This window comes from Ambystoma mexicanum, chromosome 7q (genome assembly GCF_040938575.1).
Source record: "Ambystoma mexicanum isolate Mex_15411 chromosome 7q, UKY_AmexF1_1, whole genome shotgun sequence".
NCBI lineage: Eukaryota > Metazoa > Chordata > Amphibia > Caudata > Ambystomatidae > Ambystoma > Ambystoma mexicanum.
This window is the reverse complement of record NC_090941.1, coordinates 114,874,654-114,896,354: the sequence shown is the minus strand read 5'-3', so window position 1 is coordinate 114,896,354 and position 21,701 is coordinate 114,874,654. Positions and strand designations below refer to the sequence as shown.

Sequence of the window (21,701 nt, the reverse complement as noted above, 5' to 3'; positions counted from 1 at the left end):
AGGGGGGGGGGCCTGTATGGGTACAGATACAGACCCCAGTGCAAGGGGTGGCCCGGAGGCAGTGTGGGAGGGTGGCAGAGTGAGCAGGTACCTGGGCCCGGAGGACAGAGGGTGGCCAGGGGCACAGTGCCAAGAGAGAACAGATCAGCAGAGGAGAAGGGGAGCGAGGGCAGAAGAAAAGAGGAAGGTCTTGAGGTGCTTCCAGAACCGGAGATGGTTCTCCTCAAGTTTTAGAGTGCCAGGGAGGCTGTTCCAGAGGGAGGCCCCAGCCAAAGAAAGAGATCTACCCAAAGCTTGTTTCTTTGAAAAACGACTGACCCTGAGGGAGTTGGAGGTAGAGAGGCAAAGAGGTCGAGAGGGGAGGTATTTGCGGAGGGATAGCTGAAGGTATTTTGGACCCAGGCCCCAGAAAGCCTTGTGGACAATGCAGAGGGTTTTGAATTTAATCCTTGCATCCACTGGGAGCCAATGGAGAGATTTCAGAGCTGGAGAGATATGATCCCAGGGCTTGAGGCCAAGGACAAGTCTTCCAGTCCTGGATTAGTTGCAGAGAGCGGAGAGTAGAGGCAGGTAGATTTAGAAAGAGGCGGTTACAATAGTCCAAGCTAGAGAGAACCAGAGCTTGGGATACCATGAGCTTCTGTGGGAAGGAGAGGAAAGGCAGAGTACCTCTGAGGAGGTGCAGTCAGAAATGTGACTTTTTAGAGACCTCAGAGATGTGGGCAGAGAAGGAAAGGGTAGAGTCAAAGATGACCCCGAGGTTCTTAGCCTCGCAGGTGGGGGTAGGAGGAGGGTCAAGGGAGGCCGGCCAGAGAGTGAGGGGAAAGGATGGTGAAGGTGTGCCGATGAGGAGGATCTCTGTCTTGCTGGCATTCAGACAAAGATCGCTGGCGGCACACCAAACTTGAATGGCAGTTAGGCAATCAGAGATGAGAGAAGGAGAGGAGGTGGCAGAGGGCAGCCTGAAAATGAGTTGTCGTCAGCGTAGCACTGGAAATTTGAGCAGAAAATGGCAATGCAGTGGGCGAGAGTAAACAGGTATTGGTTGAAAAGCCAGGGCGAGAGGTTAAACCCCTAGGGAACACCACAGGTAGAGAGGAAGGTAGATGAAAGGAAGGACCCAAGTTGGACATGGGCTAAAGTATCTGGGAGTTGGCAGTAATCTAAATAATAAGAGTTTGGGAGGCAGGAATTTGGTTCACAGAAATGTCTACTTTAATTGTGTGTTCTTCTCATTGTGGTGCTTATTTTTCTAGCATATGTGAGAAGTTTTTAGCTAACGATTATTGGTGAAAAGATCAGATTCCAATTTCTTCTGGAGGTAGCATGGAGCTTTCACGTGTACAAGTGCAAATTCATAAGAATTCCTGTGGTTCCAGTGACAACCCTCATGGACAATTCATTTGTTTTCAGAGTCTGGTCAGTAAAGTATTGTGGGATGATAACTGCAGCGAGACTGAGGCTACGTAATAGGAAGTGTTTGCTACCAGGAAATATTTTAATCTTTCAAGAACTCATATGTAATGAAGAGATGATTTTGGAAGGAAAGAATTTTATGGATTTTGAAACCAGAAAAGAATATGTCAAATAGATTCACAGCTATTCTAATTTAGAGTGTTTGATCCATAGTTGTGTCTCAATGATGATAATTATGTTTTAACTTGATAATTACTGCATTGGAAGTCTGTAAACCATAACTGACTTATGGTAGGTTGGACATGTTCTAAATACTGTTTTTCTTTTATCCTTTTAGTTCAGGTTGTTGAATGTCTTATCTTACAGTATCTGGCAATGGAATCAGTGCTCTTTTCCCTTTGACTTTGAAATATAATTTATTCTGGTAAAGGCATTGCAGCAGGAATTAAGAAAGAAACATACTACTTCCACACCACTTTCACACCTCTACACTATAACCTCGCCCACGAAATCCATCTTTTCTGATCATCACAGTGAATAAGACAAGGCGATCAGACACAATCAGGTAGGAAACCAATCCCGTCTACAACTACATATCCTGCTTAGTCACCACACATGTATGTATTAACGGCAGCATAAGAGGTCGCAGCACCATGGCCCATCACTCATTTTTATGCTGTGACATCATTTACATCTCAATTATTCACTTACAGCACGGCTTACTGACCACAGAGGTGTGCAACAGCTACTCATGGCATAGCCTGATCGGTTTCAAAATCTAGCCACACTAAATGCCGAGACGCATGATGCATCACCACAGGCTGTGCAACGTTGTACGGCTTGTGCGTTTTCACCGAAATTCCACATGTCAAAATATTTAACAATTGTTTTTGACTTTTTTTTACTTCCAAGAGTGGTAGGACAACGCCTGAATGCCTGTGTCACACGTGCACTGTGGGAATAAGGACAACTTTCGTGACTGCCTTCTTAAAGACTGTTATTTATTTAATCAATACTCTCAACCCCAGTCCTTTGGGCTGAATGTAAAGTGCCTCAAGTCTTTCCCCCCTGTCTTCATTTTCGTATAGCAGACATTTCTGCTACACCCTTGCGTGTTCTTGGTCTCCTCTTTACAACACAAACAAGCAAAGGGGGGTGGAGGGAGCTGCTGTCCCACTTAGGGTACAATGTGAGAAGAGGCAGGCTGTTTTTGGTAGTCCTTCCCAGAGGCACCCTTCATCTGAATGTGGTTATTTCTCCTCACTGTACCATGGGTGGCTAAGAGTGCTGTGTATTCGAGCAGCACAGGGGTGGGGGTGACGAACAAGAATAGGGCCAGGAAAAACCCACAGGCACTTCTCCAATAGTCACACTGGACTCCCGCTTGGACTTGCTCCTCACTCAGTTCTCGAGCTGATAATACGAAGAGAAAACCTGCACCTCCAGTCACCGTGCCTCAGCCCCAAACACGGGCTGCTTTGAAATTAACCGGTGGAGCGGAACAAACTCCTCCGGCGGCCCACAGTGAACTCCTCAGAGTTCCGGCTGCCTTCAGCCCAACTGGGCTTTACTTCTTAATGGATCCTCAGCCTTCAGTCCAACGCGGCTCTACTTCTTAACAGCTCCTCGTCCTTTTCACCAACACTCCGTCGCTTTCAGTATGCCCACACAAAACCGTTCTACCCCTCCTCCTCAGCTCGCTCTTCACAGAGAGTAGAGAAAAGCACCGTCAGTCCCCCTATGCATCCCTGATTCCCAGTAACACCCATCAGTCACTCTCCTTTGTCCCTCCTCCTCCAGTCAGCTTCCCACCCTTTCTTTGTTGTGGTGCTCTGTGCTGCCTTCCCCCCCTGCTTCATTCTCTTTCACTGCCTGCCCCCTACCACACCCCGTCCAATGTTGCCTTATGCCGATCTACCACTTACCTTTGAACTGTATAAATCGGTTAAATAAATTCAGCCAAAAAAATGAAATTGTCGAATTTTGGTCAAAAGACATATTGTCTGTTGTGCTACACCACACTGTCATAGATTACACCTCAATCCTTCACCCTTACCAAAAACCTTGAGCTGTGCGATTATTCTTGTGCTACCAGGTGATAATAATGTATGTTACACACGGACATAACATACCATGAAAAACTTCCATGTTTGTTTCCTTACTCTGTGGCAGGTAACTTTGGGCATGTCAAGAAGGTTTTAGCTGGAGAAACTATTCTTTCCACATGAGAAGCAGAAGAGGGAAACATGCCTGCGCTACGAGGGAGTCCATAAAGGCAGAACTTGGCCTATCACACGTGGCCAGATGCCAGCTGGCATCTATGCTACAAGGACGCTTTTGTGTTGACAATATTCAAATTATTTATGAAAGAAACCATTTGACTAATAATAAACAGTTGTACAGTATTGGCTTACAAATGACCGCCTGAAATTAAAGAGCATGAACACTATTTGAAAATGTGCCTTATGTGTTAAAGTTCAAATAAGAAAACTATTAATGTGCTCGTAAAGGAAGATAAGAGTAATGCAGCTTCAAAGGAAAGATAATTTTCAGTACAAGATCAAAAGGGGTGGACTCTGGAGTGATTTCATGCACTTGTGCCTCCTTCAAGGACATTGGTAAATTACGCTGTAAAACAAACAAACACTGATAGAAAGGAGAAGTTTTAAGAGCTCTGATCATGTAGTTACCTACGACAAACGTGCTGGGCCCCTTTGAAAATGTGTTGCACCTATTATTTATGTATCTGCTGCTGCAGAATTCTTTCTAAACGAACACATTCTTTTTATTTAATGTATAGTTTGCCAGCATACAAATTAATGTTCAAACATCTCTGAATATTCTGAAACATGACATTAGCTTGTGCAAAATACATCGTAAATTGGGACATATTCAGTTCCGAATATCAGAGCTTGCCTCCCCACTACTTACCCACACCCGATTTGTGTTTAAGGTTTTTTTTTTAAATATATTTTATTTTTCAAACATCTCAAAACACTTTACAAGTCTTTTTCCAATGCCGTTTTCTAGAATAACTGATGAGCAAAAGAGGAGGTAGAATGGGCCTGCACAAACTGCCCAAAAAAAGAATACATAAAAAAGATTTAGGATGTTGGCCATGGAGGAACCACTCTTATGCCTGCCTCTGCTTGTGTTCAATAATGTTGTGCAACTCAGTCTGTGGCATTCACTGCTGGGATTTCAGTGATTTCCTATGGGAATTAGGCTGTGCCTATGTCCTGATGGCAGAGAAAGGGCTAAGATGATGACAGCATGTATGATGGCCGAGGGCGTACTAGCATAACCCTTTTGGACTTTTATTTCTTTCAAAATGATGCTAGTACTCACTAAAAGTGAGATCTGCTAATCAGACCCCACTCCCATAATGTTCCATGCTGAAAAGTATAATGCAAACATGTATCTGGGGGTGCTTAGTGACATTCCAGGAGCTGCCTTATAATTTGCTAACATGGCAGACACAGAGTACCATGTGCATTCCTGCAAACAGCCATCTTGAACCCCAGCTGGGGGCTGCCTTAAACCGTAGGCAATCCAGATGAAAATTATACACACTTGAAACACGCGGCTTGAAACACTTGTGTATAGGCGCGTTACAAATGCCATATCATATCATATCACTTGTGTACCCCAAGGCATGACTGCAGATTAATAAATAAATATAACCATATCTGGTTTGATATGGTGGTCCATGGGAATATACAATTATACTGGTCAAAACCCTTTGGCATCATTTTATTATCAGCCTGGTTTCTAGCACCTCATTCAACTGTCAGGGCCAATTGTGTATCTGCGGTTTGGCACTGGGTTTCACCAAAAACAAACAAATTGGGTCCATCCCTATAAACTCCCATTTGTTCTCTCCAGGAAGGCTTGTCACCTTCCCCAGAGGACAGGACATAACACAGAGTTAGCTGGGAAAGTGCATAAGAATGCAAGCCTTGCAAGGAAAATAAGTAGTCACACCTCATAGTAGTTACTTGGGTCTTTATGATGTTAGGTAGACAAGGGAAAGGGGGGTGTTAGTACTCTACCTCTAACACCCAGGAAAGTAGTTGCTGCCAAGAGAGTGGTTTCGCCATTTTGGGATTTCTTAATCAACTCCCACTTCTTGTGCCCTCTCCAGCCCACTTCCTATAGACGAAACCAGGAGATGATTCTTGTCACAGGAGCCTAGATAGGCGACCTGCAGAAGGCTTGAAAGGGACCACTCAGTTGTAACATGTGGTAAATCGATTATTTAAATGGGTGAAGAGTCCCCTCAGTTGAATCATTTTTGGTTAGCAATATTTTTTTAAAAAAAGGTTTAACCTGGAACTTAATTAGGATACAGTCTGCCCAAATTCCTCTGCCATAGAGGTGAAGATAAAGACTCCAAGGAAGGAGCAGGACCCTCCCCTCACCTATCCCAGAGGGGGGTGAATTGCTGTTTGGACAAGGTCTGATTGCTGTCTGAAAACTGGTAACCAGGATACGGCTCACAGGTGGTGAAAGCCCCAGCAAGTGCTCTCAGACACCTTTCCTGGCACAAAAGTGTGGAAAAAGAACTCGCCTTATCTCTGGAAACCCTGGACAGGGCCCCCAGCAACGAGGGAGCCAAAAAACAACTCTGGGCTCGGTTTCCCACCCTGAACAGCTTTCAAGCCAAACCAACAACTTGAGTCAATTGTAAACTTCTGCAGAACTCCTAGAGCTGCCTTTGATACTCACCACTGTTTTGTTCTGCTTCTCGCCGTTGAGTTGACTCAACCACTGCCTGCTGCACTCCAAGTGTCTTCAGGACAAACCCCACTGCAGATCCTCATTGCATCGCCACACCTCATCAAACAGACTCCATCGCTTTTAGATATAGAGTTGGCCATTGTTTGCATGTTCTTTGGCAGATTTCAGACGTTCACTGCTGCAGGAAGGCATTGCATCACTGGACCATGCTAAACCAATCTCAGTCGTCTTTGAGCCAACTCAGTCAATTGGGTGCACCTGAGCCAACCATCTCGACAACAACTAGACCCATTGGAAAGTGGTAAGAAGCCACGCTTGACACTGCCAAGCCACCCAATAGGAAAACAAAGGTATTCACAATGGTTCTGTACCCCTGGCCTGGTACAAGATAAGGGCCCTAGTGACGATTTGAGACCTCACTCCTAACCATTTAAGATGTTCACAATCAAGGTGTAGATTCAAGCAGAGAGTATTACCTGTCTTCCATTATCTTCATACTCATAGCAAATTTTTCATTCTGAAGTCTGCATATCATTTGTTTGTATTAGTGTGTTTAATTAAAGACTCATTTGTATAGATCCTTGGTTGAACATTCTTGTATTTTGGTACCACAGTACTATTGTTTGGATACTCTTGGCTGGCTCACACCCCTCCTGAAGAGTATACCATGCCTTCAGCCCATGTTTGCCCAAGAGGCAAAGAAGGTATACCTGTTGGGATGAGCGCGTTTTACCTTTATGATTGGGATCATTGCTGGTTTAGTAGTAGTGTGGGGCTGAGTAGTAGTTTCCATTACTCACTGTACAATTGCATGTCAGTAGTCATTTCATCACCCAGACAATGCCCAAGCAATGTGAGGTTCACTGCCTTGCTGTCCATCACAAGTCTGTCTGTCTGTGCATAGAAATCCTTTGCCGTTTGTTGCTGCTTTCACGCTCTCTATCGAAAAGGCTAAATGACAGCATGGTGATAATAGGTTTAATAAGACACAGCTGCGGTTTATGATTACCATGTCTGGAGAGAATATCTCCTTATTCCTCTTTGGTACACAACGTTTTTTTATCGTTTGCTTGGTTTGTGTGGAGAGCTCAGGCATGACCATTATGGACATTTTGTTTGCGATTGGTTGAGGAACGTTCCAAGAACATGCCTGGTGGATTTGAGCATGTACCTCCTCCAAGAATGGGAGCGATTTCAGGTGTGAAACTGTCTCAGTACGTTACCCAGGACACACATGTACCTAGTCCAAACCCTTTCGACGTACACATGGGCAAAACAGATAAGAGTACAGAAAAACTACAGCCAATATGTGAAGACTCTAATCTCACGCAAATTGTGGGTGTTCCTGTCCACAAAGGCCATACCCTGGACTAGAGATTCCACTAAGGCCGAGCGCTAGACACCCATGCCACCACAAGTATCCCATGGTCAGACCATGTCTTGGCATCATTTACCATAATGACCGAAGGTTTCTGGAAGCAAATCCTTTATATCACTATTTATATTTTATTTAGTTCGCAAACAATTTTAGGGTGATCTGTTACATTTTCAATCATCATCGTTCTGATCATGCTTCTTCGAAAAAATTGGTGATTTTTGGCGGCGTGATGTTGATAAGACACCCTAGTGTCTTACTTGAGCCCAAGTTTGATTGGACCTTTTGATTTCGAAAATTCATTTTTTGGTAGCAGGTGGTCCAAATTGAGTTTTTGGAGCATTCCTGTCTCAACAAAGTTACCATAAAACTGGCTACTGGTACCAAAATGTGTTCTTCTGTCATGAGCCAGGCGAAACTAACAGAAACAAAGGATTGTTGGCAATGAGAACAGTGTATATTATTCAGAGACAACAGCTGTTGAAAAAGTACATTAATACTGTCTTCCTTGTGAAGTCAATTGACACTAGAGCTAGGCGATATTATCAGTGAGGGTTGCATGCATTTTGGAGAGCAGTATTTCTCCAATGCTTAATGGAAAAAAATGTAAAGATCAATTCACACATTTATGGACCCTGGAAAAACAATCAAAGATCGCTACAGTGGGCAAAGTTTAACATGGGCAGTAGTACAATGACTGGAAGTGTCTAGAAGTCGGCACATATAGATAGATGCATTCTTTGTCGGTATGGCATCAGGGCATTTATGCAGCAAACAAGCTATTTTAAAGGTGAACCTCTCTGGGATAGGTCATCTTGGAATGCATTCCCTAGTTGCTTAGATGATGTGTGACTTCATTAAACCTGTGCAAGCCTCACTGCATCAATCTATGCTTTGTGCAATCTAGAGTCATATTTCAGTTGCTGGCCCATGTACAGACGGATTGAATACGCATTTCGCAGACACTGCCATAATGAAACGACTTGGGAATAAGATGTCAATAGAAAAAAATGTTAGTATCTTCGTACATTTTAGAAGCGTCTCACATACATACCTAATGCCTATACAAGAGCCGAGCTTTCAGCTTGGCCAATGCTGATTTTAAACAGGAGTTTGGTGCAAGGAACATATGGATGGATCCATATATTGCTTTTAATAAAGTGCTAAAGGCACTCTTGGTTAAGACACTAATTCCACCAGGAGCTGCTTAAAGCTAAAATTAAGCCAGTGGCTTTTAGAAGATTGCTTTAAATGGTATTAGCATAATTGACCTAAAAATATTTGACATTTGATCGAATTTATTTGACCTTTTTTTCTGTCAAATTTAATTAAATATATATATATGGGTTTGGTAAGGGTATAGATCAGGTTGAGGGGAAGTGGGGGTGGCGAGGTGTCTCGCCCTGCATTTTAGACCGAAAAAAAGGTCAAATAAATTCCATCAAATGCGATTAGGTCAAATGTTTTAGTTCAAATAGACCCAAACCCTTTAAATAACATTGACATCCCCTCAATAGCATTGGCATCCTCTCAAAAGCACATACATAGCTCAAAGCGATCCAAGGGGTGTGTGTTTTGTGGCATGGAGGGGGAGGTAGGTGGGAATGTCATATGGACTAGCATGGTCATGGGTGCACAATGGTGGGGCAAGAAACCAAACAGCACCCACAGGCTGTGTGTCTCTCCTCGCAGTTCATCTCCCTTCTATCTCCACTTCCTATGACAATAGTTTCAGCTTATATGCAGAGCTTACAGCACTGCCTCAAAGCCAAAACTAAAAAAGGGTTTATCTACATGCATACGTCTTAGTTTGTGAGGTACACAAAAATCAACGTATGACATGTTCCTTATTGCGCTTGTAACATAATAGCCAACACTAAATGAAAAAAATGTAAATGGTACTGATGTATCATCACCAGAGAAGGCAGGGCTGAGGGGAAATTATGAGTTTGGTGATATGATATGATAGTTTATATAGCGCCTATACACAATGTGTTTCAAAGCGCTTCAAGGCAAGGGAGGGAACAGGGGAAAATACAATGACATTCCTACAGGCCATGAACAGTAAGGATGTGAAATTAACTATCGTACACGGGCTGACGACATTTCAGATAGTGCAAGAGCTAAGACATAGATAAGGAAGGGAGGGAGCGAGTGGGAAGGAAATGGAAACAGACAAGCGACTACTGTACTAGGCCTGACGACATTTCTGGTAGAGCCGGAGAAAAACAAAAGGTGAGGGAGAGGGGTGAAGAAAGGGAGGGGAGGAACAAAACAAGCGACTATCGTACTAGGCCTGATGTCATTTCAGATAGTGCTGGGGGAAGGGGGGGGGGGTGGACAAGTAAGGGGAGCAGAGGCGACAGACGAGGTTGCTATCAGACAAGGTCCAGGGACAAATCTGATATAGTAAGTGCACAGGAGAAATTAAGTGGACGAGATAGGAAAGGGAGAAAGGGAGAGGAGGAGAGAAAATAATAAGCAGTCAAAAAGAGTGGAGAAGCAAGAGGGGAGAGCGAATCCAATTGCAGAAGTCAGTAGTAACACATAATGTTGCAAGCCAGGATACAAGTTGAAGATGAGAACAGCATGATTCAGGGCCACCATGAGAAAGGGTGATGCACCGTGAATCAATGAAGTGCATAAAAGTGAAATCCAGCATTGGCCACAAGACGGTATGGCATCAGGACATGAGAGCGGCCATAAATTGCAATGTAGACATGTATAAAGTTCATACATTTCCAGTCGTTTGTGAATGGCACTTAGTTGTGTCAAGTGTCAATGACGCAATAGCTGTGCTGGCTTGCACTGCTGATTTACATGCTTGCAATGCAAACGCAGTATGGTAACTGACATTCACAGTTTGTCTGCAAATTAAACTTTGATTTTAATTTGGACTACTAACTTATTTAAGTTGTTCAGCCTTTTTTTCACGGTTGCGTGCTCACCCAATCCGATACGAAAAAGGTGCCGAGCATACATGAGCAAGTGCGTGAGCGCTATTGCAAATAAATCCACGCTGCATTTGCACTACTGCTAGTGGAAGTGCGCATGCACAAGCAGCATTTTCAAACCTGTGATTTTTCACTTTGGTGAGGTGTCCATCACATGTAGAGGTGAGCGAAATGACCGCAGGGTATACTCAAGTGAAGGATTTCCTGTACTCGGCCAGGTGACCCAATGTTCTCACAACGTTAGCTTTTCCACAAATGATGTCTAGGCCGTGTATGTCACACGTAGACCCATCCAACAACAACAGGTAGGGCGCAGCTGCTTTCGCTCACCTCTTCATCTCGGCACTTTAGGAAATGGCGGGTGGTAGCTCTTGCCTAAGCAGAGCCTAAATAATAGCAATGATTACTCCGTCGCCAGCATTACCTTTGGATTTCCGGCAAACCTGTCCGCCCTGGCCGAAGCTGACAGACTGAGTGGGTTCCCAGGGAAGCCGTTCAGGCAGACGCAGGGGCGGAAATCTAACTTAATTTTGTTCCTACGCGTCACGATGCACTATTTTGTTTCTCCAACGCCATGTTTATTAGCAGCGCTCACCAGCTTCCTTTGCCAAGCAGTTTAACATGTCGGACTAACGTGACACTTTCCACATTATCGATTCGGAGTGAAGGACAATGAAACGTTTCTCCGCTGCATTTCCGCAAGGTTCTTTTCTTGTTCATTGTGTGTCAAAGACAAACAGTTGCATACATGAATCCCAGGAGTGGCCCACTGATGAAGCGGTAACGACAGCACGAGAGAGCCATTAATTCCTGTAGGTTTTAATGAGGTTTCTATTGAAAGCGACACAGGGGTGCACACGTACACTGATATGTCAGCAGAACTGACATCTCATGCCCCTTGGACTAGGCGTATTGCATGATTTCACACCACGCGACATTTAACATAGTTATCGGGCCACTATACTTAAACAAACAAAGACAAAATAAACAGAGAACGTAAAAACAGACCAACCGGCAGAGAAAAAGACAGATTTTTCTCAAACATCACTTGTCATATTGGCTAGATCACAGAGGTTGCCAAGCAGCACTGAATTGCTGCAAGCAGCAACGAGGCAGCAGATGCTAACATTAAATACCCTTCAGAGGTCTGCAAACGTCGGTTCGCCAGGTGTTTTGGATTTTCACTCTCATGTTCCCTCAGTAGTGACTGATTGTGACGACTGATGGTAAGTGTAATTGGAATGCCACCATCATTCTCTAAAACATGGCTTTTTCAACAGCACCTAACCATGGACCAATCACAATTTACAGTCCGTGCCGGCTTTAAGGGCAGCAGTGCCCTGGGCGAATAGGCACCCTCCCTTACCCCCTGCGCACCCCTGGTTAACAGGGGGTGGAGCAGAAGGGGGTGGGCCAGGATGGGCTTTTTTTTTTTTTTAACGTCCTCTCTCCGGCGAGGAGGTTAAATAGGGCGCGTCAGCACTCCATCGTCATTGAATGTACCCGCCGCCGCGGGTGCATTCAATGACAATGCGGCGCATGCCACACCTTCTGCCACCACGCCAGCTCAGGGGAGCCCTCGAAAGACTACCCTGAGCTGGCGTGGTGGGGGCCAATAGCGTCTTGGGGGGCGTGGCGCCCCAGGCGGTCACCCCTAAGGCCGGCTCTGCTTACAGTACTGTGCTAATGTTAAAAGATGCCAGCCCAAACGCTGGCTACGCAAACCTTGTACAGCACTCCACTGATCTACAGCCAGGTCAGGGCTTTAAACAATCAAAATAAAAATACAAATAAAAAAAATATTAAAAAAATATCTGAGAGCCATATTTTTGCAGAAGCCCTCTGTTCTAAATGATAACTCTGAGCTCAGCTTTTTGGTGAGCAAGCTTTGTATTTTAAAAAAAAAAGTTCTCTGGCAACGCAAATGCTGATTCATGATTTAAAGGGACTTACCATAGGGCACTAAATGGGCGAATGGGAAGTGTGAAGGGGCATTTCTGGGAGTGATGCGAGTGTGGTGTGGCAACAAAGGGTCATACCATGTGTAGTTCTTGGGTAAACAGGAGAGACATGGCCCACTTATGGGGCAAATGACGTGACATGGGGCAGTTGGAACAGCAATCAGAAGTAACATGGGGCAGTGGTGATGCGATTGCTGTGGTGCCACTAAGGGGAAAAGAGGCTTGACAAAGCAGTTTGGGAGGCAATGTGATCGCTGTAGGCCAATGCAGATGGCAAAAGAAGATGGCAAGGACAGTTCAAGTGGGAATGAGGGTTATGTAGGCCAGTTCGTATTCAATGGAAACAGAAATGTGACAGTTCTGGGGAGTGTTTTGGGGGTAATTCAGAAGTTAAAGGGATGTGACATAGGACAGTTCTGAAGGCAATGATAATGATGCGGGGCAACAAGGTGGGCCACGAGTTCTGAAATGGTACAGTTCTGGGTGCTAAGTATATGCCACCTTGACAACGGATCTAACAGTGGAAATAAAGGCATTGCTTTGTTAAAGCGGCATCACCATTTTCTGGGGTGGTGGATATGTCATCCTGTTTGTATTACACTCACTCACGCCAATGTGGGTACCCCACCAAATTCACTAGCCACCAGTGAATAGCATGTTATCTAAATCTTGTGCATGGAAAAATGCTATGTGAGAGAAAGGCCAAAACCGCCAGCATCTAAACCTGGCCAATACGCGGGCCAAAGATGGCGTTGCATAATGGATGTAAGTGCTCTAAGGCTTAATTCTGGCCCTTAGCTCAATTTCTGAGGTTTTCACTGTACTATTGTTCATGCATGTACCATGTGTGTTGGAATTATTTACCCATACGCTGGACTATTGCTAAACACTAACAATGAAACTTTTGGCACCTTTCCTGAAGCACTAGCATGATTTGCCATTTAACATAGCTGTTCACTTACACAATCTATAAATGGCCTCTATAGGGAGGTGTTTGGATCTACGTCAGTAATGTCCGAGGAGTCGTGCTCAGTTGCTCACTTCAGTGGTTTGCAAGGGTCATGTTCCAATCCCAACAAAATGTGATATTTTGAAGTTTTTTTTTTTTTTTAACCGAGGATTTGTATACTTTCTGATCCAACAATGCCATATATAAACTCATTGCAAGCGCGTATGTCAATATGAAGGCCTAAGTTAGGAAGAACCACTGATATCTCGTACTTTGAGATTTATTTTGGATGTAACCTTTATTGGTATTGAAATATAATGCCTATTTTTAACATTTAATATCTTTTTTAATAGAATGTATGCATTTGTTTTATTTAAACAGGCAATGCTGCAAAAGCTAAGGGCGGTGTGGGTGAAGGGCACAGAAGGAAAAGTAAATGCTGTAATCAGGGACCAATGGCAGTCTGGTAAAAGCTGATCTTCACAGTCTTCATGATGCCTAAGCATTCTTGCTCAGTGACATCCAATAGGTGTTATAGATGGTGGAGTCTTGGGAATTATTTGACTTACCCCCTAGCCTTTTCTAATTTGTCTGGTGGGAGACCTACCTAGGTTGCATTTTACATTTTTTTTTTGCTTATAGCGTGAATTTACCTCAAGAGCCATGGAGTGCTTTACAACTGGAGGGAGCCAGCACTGGACTTGCCATGTTTTCAGAAGCACAGTATTGTTGGTGGAAGGAGGGCAGGATTTGTGTACATCCGGCACGTATTGTTGATAAGACAGGAAAGGATTTGGCTGATCAATTAGGCAAAAATGGAGCAATCTAAGGGAAATACATTGACATGGAACCTCTTTGTGCAGGAATACAAATAACAGTAGTAACTGTATAACACACTCAAGCTGAGAGCAAGCTTTCTACTCATCAATGGAGAAGCGATGCTCAATGTCTAGAACTAATCACCACTAAAAAGAAAGGTCAGATTATTGGAAAGTTTGACCAATTTCTAGAAGATCCATAAAACGTTCCCTTATTTGAACAAGGCTGTCAGGAAAAGGAAGATCTTTGACTCTTAATGAAATTCCAGAAAATGTTAAAATCTCAGGATGGAATTTTGGTTAGAAATCCCCAATCTGGTTATGCTCAGTCGGTGGTACCCATCTCATTTCAAAGCATAATGTTAAATCATGTCCATAATGCAGCAACAGCTGGTCATAGGGGATTTCAAAAGACAATGAAGTGGTCGCTTATTGGCCGCACATGGGTCAGAAGCCGATAATTTATTTAAAAGGGTCTTAAAGTGTGTGCTCAGCACCAACCAAGGTCCCTCACTCAACGGGCTACTTTACAAAAGAGAGGAATTACATTACAATGGTCTAATCATCAGGCTGGCTTTGTTGGTCCAGAAATGTGTTCTGCACACAGCAAGAAATATATGTTGACTGTTACATTCCTCTTTACCAAATGGATGGAATTTCTCCCTGCACCGAAATGCAAGGTGGGTACTGAATATACTTTATTGGTCAACCACATCTTATCTCATTTTGGCCTTACTCAAAGGATTGAGTCAGAATGGGTTATCCATTTTGCCAGTGAGGTAATGACTAAAATGTGGTAAATTCTAGGAGTCTATATAGCCTACCACCCAGCTTACAGTGGGGAGGAGGAGAGGTGGGAGCACAGCCATATAATAAAACCATTGTTGGAATTTTAAAGGCGTTAGTGGTGGATTCTGGACCTAGCTGGGACTTGTGATTACAACTAGTACTGCTGGCATTCAGTTCTGCTACTAAAAAAAATCCTTTTTAACTTATGACTTGTGGAATAATGGTCTTCCCTGAGCATCTGTTGAACTGAACACAAGAACAGACATTGATCAATGCCTCTACCATTCAATAAAATGTAGAACCCTTTCACAAACATCTCCAACATGCATTTGTTTAAGTGCAGAGGGGCCTGGAGAAATCTATAGTAAATATGACGTCTTACTATGACCTACAGACTGCCAAAATGGAATACAAGGTATATGATCAACGTTACCTCTATAATTTACAAAGGAACCAATCAAAACAGTGCAAGTTCTTTTCATTTTAGCAGGGAGCACACAAGATACTAGATAAGATCTCTCTGGCTGACTACAAACTTAAGATACCAAAAGGGGTACAGACAAAGGAAATTTGGGTCAATGTGAACCAGCTGAAGACCCGTCATCCCAGAACCGTCCTTAATTGAATTGAGGAATTAGCTTCTCCTCCCAAATTGACAACCTCTGAATAAAAAGCAATGTGCATAAACATGTTAACTACGAATGTTCAAATGCAAGGATGAATGTTTGCATAATGTTGACAAAATGAATTGTTATATTTTAGTCATAAATGTTAGCATTTAATATACAATAAAGAATAGAGTAAGATGTAAAATGGAATATGTAAAATTAAATAATATCCTGATGTTATACTAAGCCAGACGTTCTACTCCCTCCTTTTAGTTAAATAACTTGAAGTTATTTCCATTATGGAGGACCAAGTGAAAGGAGGGAAGGATGCTAAATATCACCCCATCAAATAGAAAAGAGGAGGTGGGGACTCCAACATTTTCACTTCAGAAGAGGGGGAAGTGCCGCATGGGATATTTCCGACCATGGATGATAGGTTTCATATAGAATATAATTGGGAAGAGAATTTCTGTGGCAGAGATTAATGTATTCACCTGTAATTTTATAAACCAAAATGTTGGTATGTCTCAGCACAGTGCATAACACATTAATTTCATAAAGTATTGCTATGTAATTTGAAATGAAGCATCATGTACCAGGCAAAAAAGTTTGTTTTGCATTCGATTCAGAATATGTGAAATAATATTAAATATGAGTGATGCCTTGGTAAAAGTCTATTGTAAAAGCACTAAGTAGTACAGTTACATATTAGAATTCATATAGGGAATACATGACTGTTTAAATATGTATAGAACATCATAAGTTTTTAAAAATGGCTTTGCCAATGGTGATCTTTCAGGGAACCTGACACCAAGCAGAGCTCATGTTCAGTACTGCAGACATTGTCAATGGTTGATGGGTTAATATCCTAGAGGATTAGCTTGGCCGTCAGGAGAAAACAGACCTATTTAAATAAAGTTGCCAAAGAAACCAATTACAGTTCCTATACAATAACACCATATGTTCAAGGCTCGCCCAAAAACATGGACCTTGGGATGATAGCATCCAAATTGTTTATATGGTAACACGGCTTGTGAAAGCCAGACCCAGCTCCAAATGGCCGAAATGCACAATGCCACCTTTTGACATCCGTTAGGTAGGTAAGCCCACCATCTGCCAGTCATTAAATGATTTGCAAAGAAAAGAGTTATGTCAGCCAGCTATATTAATCGTTAATTGAAAGGCATGCAGGGACATAATGTTTAATATCTTAAGGAAATAAAACTCATTTTAAAGTTAAAACCAGAAATGCATAAAAAATATTTTCAGAATAACTCAACAATATATTTCGTCAATGATTGATTGATATTTTATTTTTATAGCGCTCGTACACAAGTGTTTCATGGGTCATATTGCTACGATGAGATATGGAATAAAATATGGTTTTGAATTCAAATGTGTACAGATCATACAGCCGTCTTCCTGTTACATGTTTAGAAATATGAGCAACCTATGCGAATTAAGGGATGCCTTCTCTGGGAATTTCTGTCTGTTAAGCAAGCCAATCGAAAGACTTGACCAATCAAAAAGTGTGAGGTCACAATTACGTAGTATGGGAATAAGTGCCATGCTAAACGTAGGAAAATACAGGGAATAGAAAAAAGAAGATCGGATTGTGAAGGATACATAAATGTGAACACCTGTTCCAAATGGAAGAGTATTGAGCTTGGATATTATCTGGAGGGCATTATCCTCGAGGAAACAGGAGACAAATTTGCCTGAGGCAGGCATGCCTGCTTTCCTAGAGAAGGGAGAAAGAGACCAGAAGGAGTCTATGTGACAGAGAATTGCCCAGAAACTCTTGATGGTCTTTCGTGGCTGCGTGCCTTAAGAAGAATTCAAAAGTGAGAATGAAACAAAGAACAATTAATTAGACATAGGAGCTTTAAAACGATTTCTTTCTGAGGTCACACGAGTGGATGGATTGGAAGGGACGTGGGCATGGGGTGCTCATTCCAAATAGAATGCTTGAGCATGTAATGCACTTTGCTTTTTCAATGTATTCAAAACCAAGCCATATTGGTTTTACATGGGAAAAGGTAGCATTTCTGCACAGGTAAACCACTGCTCTTTGCAAATCCAAACCCACTCAAATGAAACCCAGCTGGATTTTACAGGTGTATTTTTACACTGGATTTGCGGAACAGTGCACATTTCTACCTCTCCATGATTGATTAATAATTTGTGACATGTGAAAAGCTTAGATATTTAAAAAGAGATTTGGGGGATGAAAGGGAATTTAGCTGTGCCACTTGCATTTTCCATGGGAAAGTATGTAGAAAATGATGCCAAAGTAAATTTCAATAACTCTTCACTCATAACATTGCACAGTAGAAGGAGGATCCTGCACCACTGGGACTCAATCGGAAAAGTAAAGTGGGAGTGGTATTAACCGCTTTATCAGAAAATCAAAAAACTATCCCTGTGTTGAATGTGTGAACGACTACACTGTGTATTCTGAATTATTAATACAGTATCCATAAACACATGCCTGTAGACCCCAATGCAACCTTCAATAGTTTGTATTTTATTTCCATGTATATGCTAGAAATACAGCATATCATATACAACAGGCAGAGTAATTTGCCCAGGGCTCTTTCCAGGCCCTAAACGGGTCAAACAAGAATGTCAATTTTCTTTGTCTGCCCTTTGCTTTCTGGCTTTCCTGTGATCTAACGGTTAAGTAGAAAAGGAGGTGGAAGGGCTATCCAGGTAGGAGGGGCAGATGTCTTAGATTCACTTGCAACAGCTGACTAACAGTAAAGGAAAAGAGGCTGAATGTCTCTTTAAGTAGGGAAAAAAAGAGTTGCAAAACAAGAAGGCACAAACAGATTAGCAGTGATTGACAGGTGGGTGGGGCAGAGGTCACATGACCTACGTCCATTTGAACCAGCTGACCATCTGCAAAAGAAAAGAAGCTAGTAGGCTGCTTAAGTAGGGAAACAAGGATGTCAAAACAAGAAGAAGAAGACACCAAAGGATTAGCAGCGATTGACAGGTAGGTGGGGCAGAGGTCACATGACCTAGATCCACTGGCCCCAGCTGACCAACTGCAAAGGAAAAGAGGCTGGAAGCTTTTTAAGTGGGAAAACAAGAGCGACAGAAAAAGAAAGCACCAACAGATTAGTGGAGATTGAAAGGCAGATGGGGCTGAGTTCACAAGACCTACATCCACTTTCACCAGCTGAATAATTTGTAGGCAGGGATAGCAATTGCAGGAGTTTGAATCACCATAAGGCAGCCAGAAAAGTAAGTCCTACATTTGTGGGCAATAGAACTAATCGAACAGAACGAAATACAACAAGGCCCACATATTAGGCAACTCCATTTGAACTGTCGTATCAATTCCGCTCTTGTAAAACGTGGATACTTGAGCTTTGTGCACCTGCTTATTTTCCACTCATCTTGACCCATACTTCTTCTTTTGCACAAAAGCCCTCAAGAATAGCTCAAATATAACCTGAGATAAGAGCTCCTTGATTTTATTGAGTGGCAGACCCTGAAATGTTCGAGCAGGCAAACAATACACACCTCACAGAGCAATAGGGGGAAGGTTAATGGACAACCTAACAAAGGCAGCGTCGAGGGACCCTCATGTCGAGGGTGAGCAGTAAAAGGCCTATTATAGTAAAGCGGCATCTGAAGAGCGCTTACAGCTTTCCCTTGCTATTAAAGAAATACCCTCACTTGTCCCGCTCTTGCTGACCTTGTTCTTCGCCATCTTTGCAGATTGTTGCAAGCTGTGTGTCTAATCTTCCAGCCTCGTGAAAGAGAATGCAGCTTGGGTATGCGCTTTGTTATTTCCACTCGATGTTACCCTAAGATCTAGGAGTCTGCATTGCCAGTGCAGGGAAGCATTAAAATATTTCTTCAGATGGGAATGAAAAAAGGTTTGAGCCTCACATCTTTCTGTTTGAATTTGAACATGAGGTTACTTTCACAGCCACGATCAAAGACTGCATTGCATGTGATGCGAAGCTGAGAACACCTTACAGAGATGCTAATGGTCGTGGGTTTTAGGTGAAAAGGAGTGTCAGTGATGAGGGCTTGTACGGTTTGCTGCTTGTGCCACATAATTTGCTAATATACTGTACTCAATGCAACACCCGTCCCCACCAAGTAACCACAAATGTTGCAAAACACATCTCCGTGTTGTGCACCTGCAAGTGGAGAAGACACAAGCGAAAGTGCTGACTTTGTAATCAACTCTGCACCGCACAATGTCGTTGTTGCCACAAAATACGATACAGATCGGCCTGGTTTGTCTACCTATTTTGCTGTTCAATATTAAAGTAGGTGTCCATCTTCCTCAACAGTACTGCAATATCAAGAAATGGGTGAAGGTATAACAAAATTCTGGTATGCAGGTTCTGGTATGCAGGATACACAACATGACATTCGCCGTGATTTCTAGCCAGCAGACGAGTAGGGAAATTTGTGTTTCATCCACTTGGGAGGGGCTTAAACACTCTGGCCACACTTAGTGGCTACAAATTGGGAGGTTTCGCCAAATTGGTGCATCTGGGATGTTTCAGGCGATCAGGACACATGGCACACAGGATATATGGCACATTACCAGCAATGCGATTTACCAAAATGTTTCAGCCAACCAGGGCTTCTGAAAATGTATCACTACAGGGGGCAGATCCAATCATGAAGCATTCTATCCTGCCCACTAAAATCAGGGCCCTCCTGTAAAAATGTAACCCGTTTTCTTGAGTTCTGTTTTCTTCCTAATACCTTCACTGGGAGACAGTGTACACAATACTGCAAAACGTACTCCCCTCTACTTCATTCTAATGTCATATCGCTCTTTTCATATAGCGCCTTTACCACTGCAAATACTGATCTTTTGCTTGTTAGTCATGCATTTAAAATGCCTTATTCCAATTATCTGAGTTATTGCGCGCATTTTCCCTCCAAGGTGACTGCCTTAACAGCTACGTTTTAAAAATGATGTCTATACATTTTTTGGACCAATGCTAGATCCAATACTAAACAATGATAAGCATGTATTTCCGCTGTTGACAACCATAAAGTCTCAAATGGTGTGACATGCGCCATATGGTTTTCTGCGGTATGCCACAAGCTGAGAAGAGTAATTCTTCACTGCCCAATCCGCCCTCAGAAAACGCCATGGAAAGTATTTGTATTTATGATCCTTTCAAAGATACACAGGTCTCTTCTAAGGTGACCGTGTAGACACCAATGACCGCCTACATCTATTTAAGGGAGAGCTGGTGCAACACAAAGACCAGCTGTGAGCATAGTTGGAATAGAACAGTCTGCTGGTAGGCTAAATGGCCAAGAATAGAAGGGTCTGGGTTACTTACCCAGCAGGTTTACCTCGGCTACCATGTCTCGGTCCATCTTTGTTTTTCGACTGCTGCAATTACTTTTTTCTTAAAGGCAACGGTGTTCCAACAGAATTTTGATAACAAGGTAGTATATTTCAACACCAGTGAAAATGGTTCGTGCATAACTCACTTTTTTCACATCTACCAGCTTTGTAGTTCTCAAGAAACAATGCGTCCGAATTGAAGAAGCGTTACACTAATGCAAGTACAATTTTGCACGTCATTAGGATCAGGGCAAAAATGGCCAGTGGCCAAAAAACATTCTTTCAATGCATGTTTGCACTTGGGCAAGGTTTGCCCTAACACTAATAACATTCTATTTTAGCACTAGGACAAACTTTGCCCTAGCTCAAAAATGCAGTGAAAGAATACGTTTTTGCACTAGGTCAATAACCTAGTGCAAATACTGTACAAAAGTGCACATGCAGTAGTGCAAAGTTTATGGAATCTATGTGATATTATGCAGTTGCAGCTACCATCACAAAAGACGGTGGAAGCACGTCATGACCAATTTAGGGCTCGATTCATGTAGCTCGAATCTGTAGCACAGTTCAAAGTGATTTTGCATTGCCGACACAAACCCTGATTCATGGAACTGTGCAAAGTGTATTTTTGCAGTGCAAAGTCACTAAAATGCACTTTGCACAGTTTCATGAATCAGGGTCTGTGCCGGCAGTGCAAAGTCACTTTTCAGCAGTGCAAAGACACTTTGAACCGTGCAAAAAATTCCATGA

At 42.8% G+C, this 21,701-nt stretch overlaps 1 protein-coding gene across 4 annotated transcripts in view; it reads right to left on the bottom strand.

Moving 5' to 3' along the window:
* Window positions 1–21,701, bottom strand: part of MID1 (midline 1) — a 484,850-nt gene that overhangs the window by 182,229 nt on the left and 280,920 nt on the right. The window lies entirely within an intron of this gene.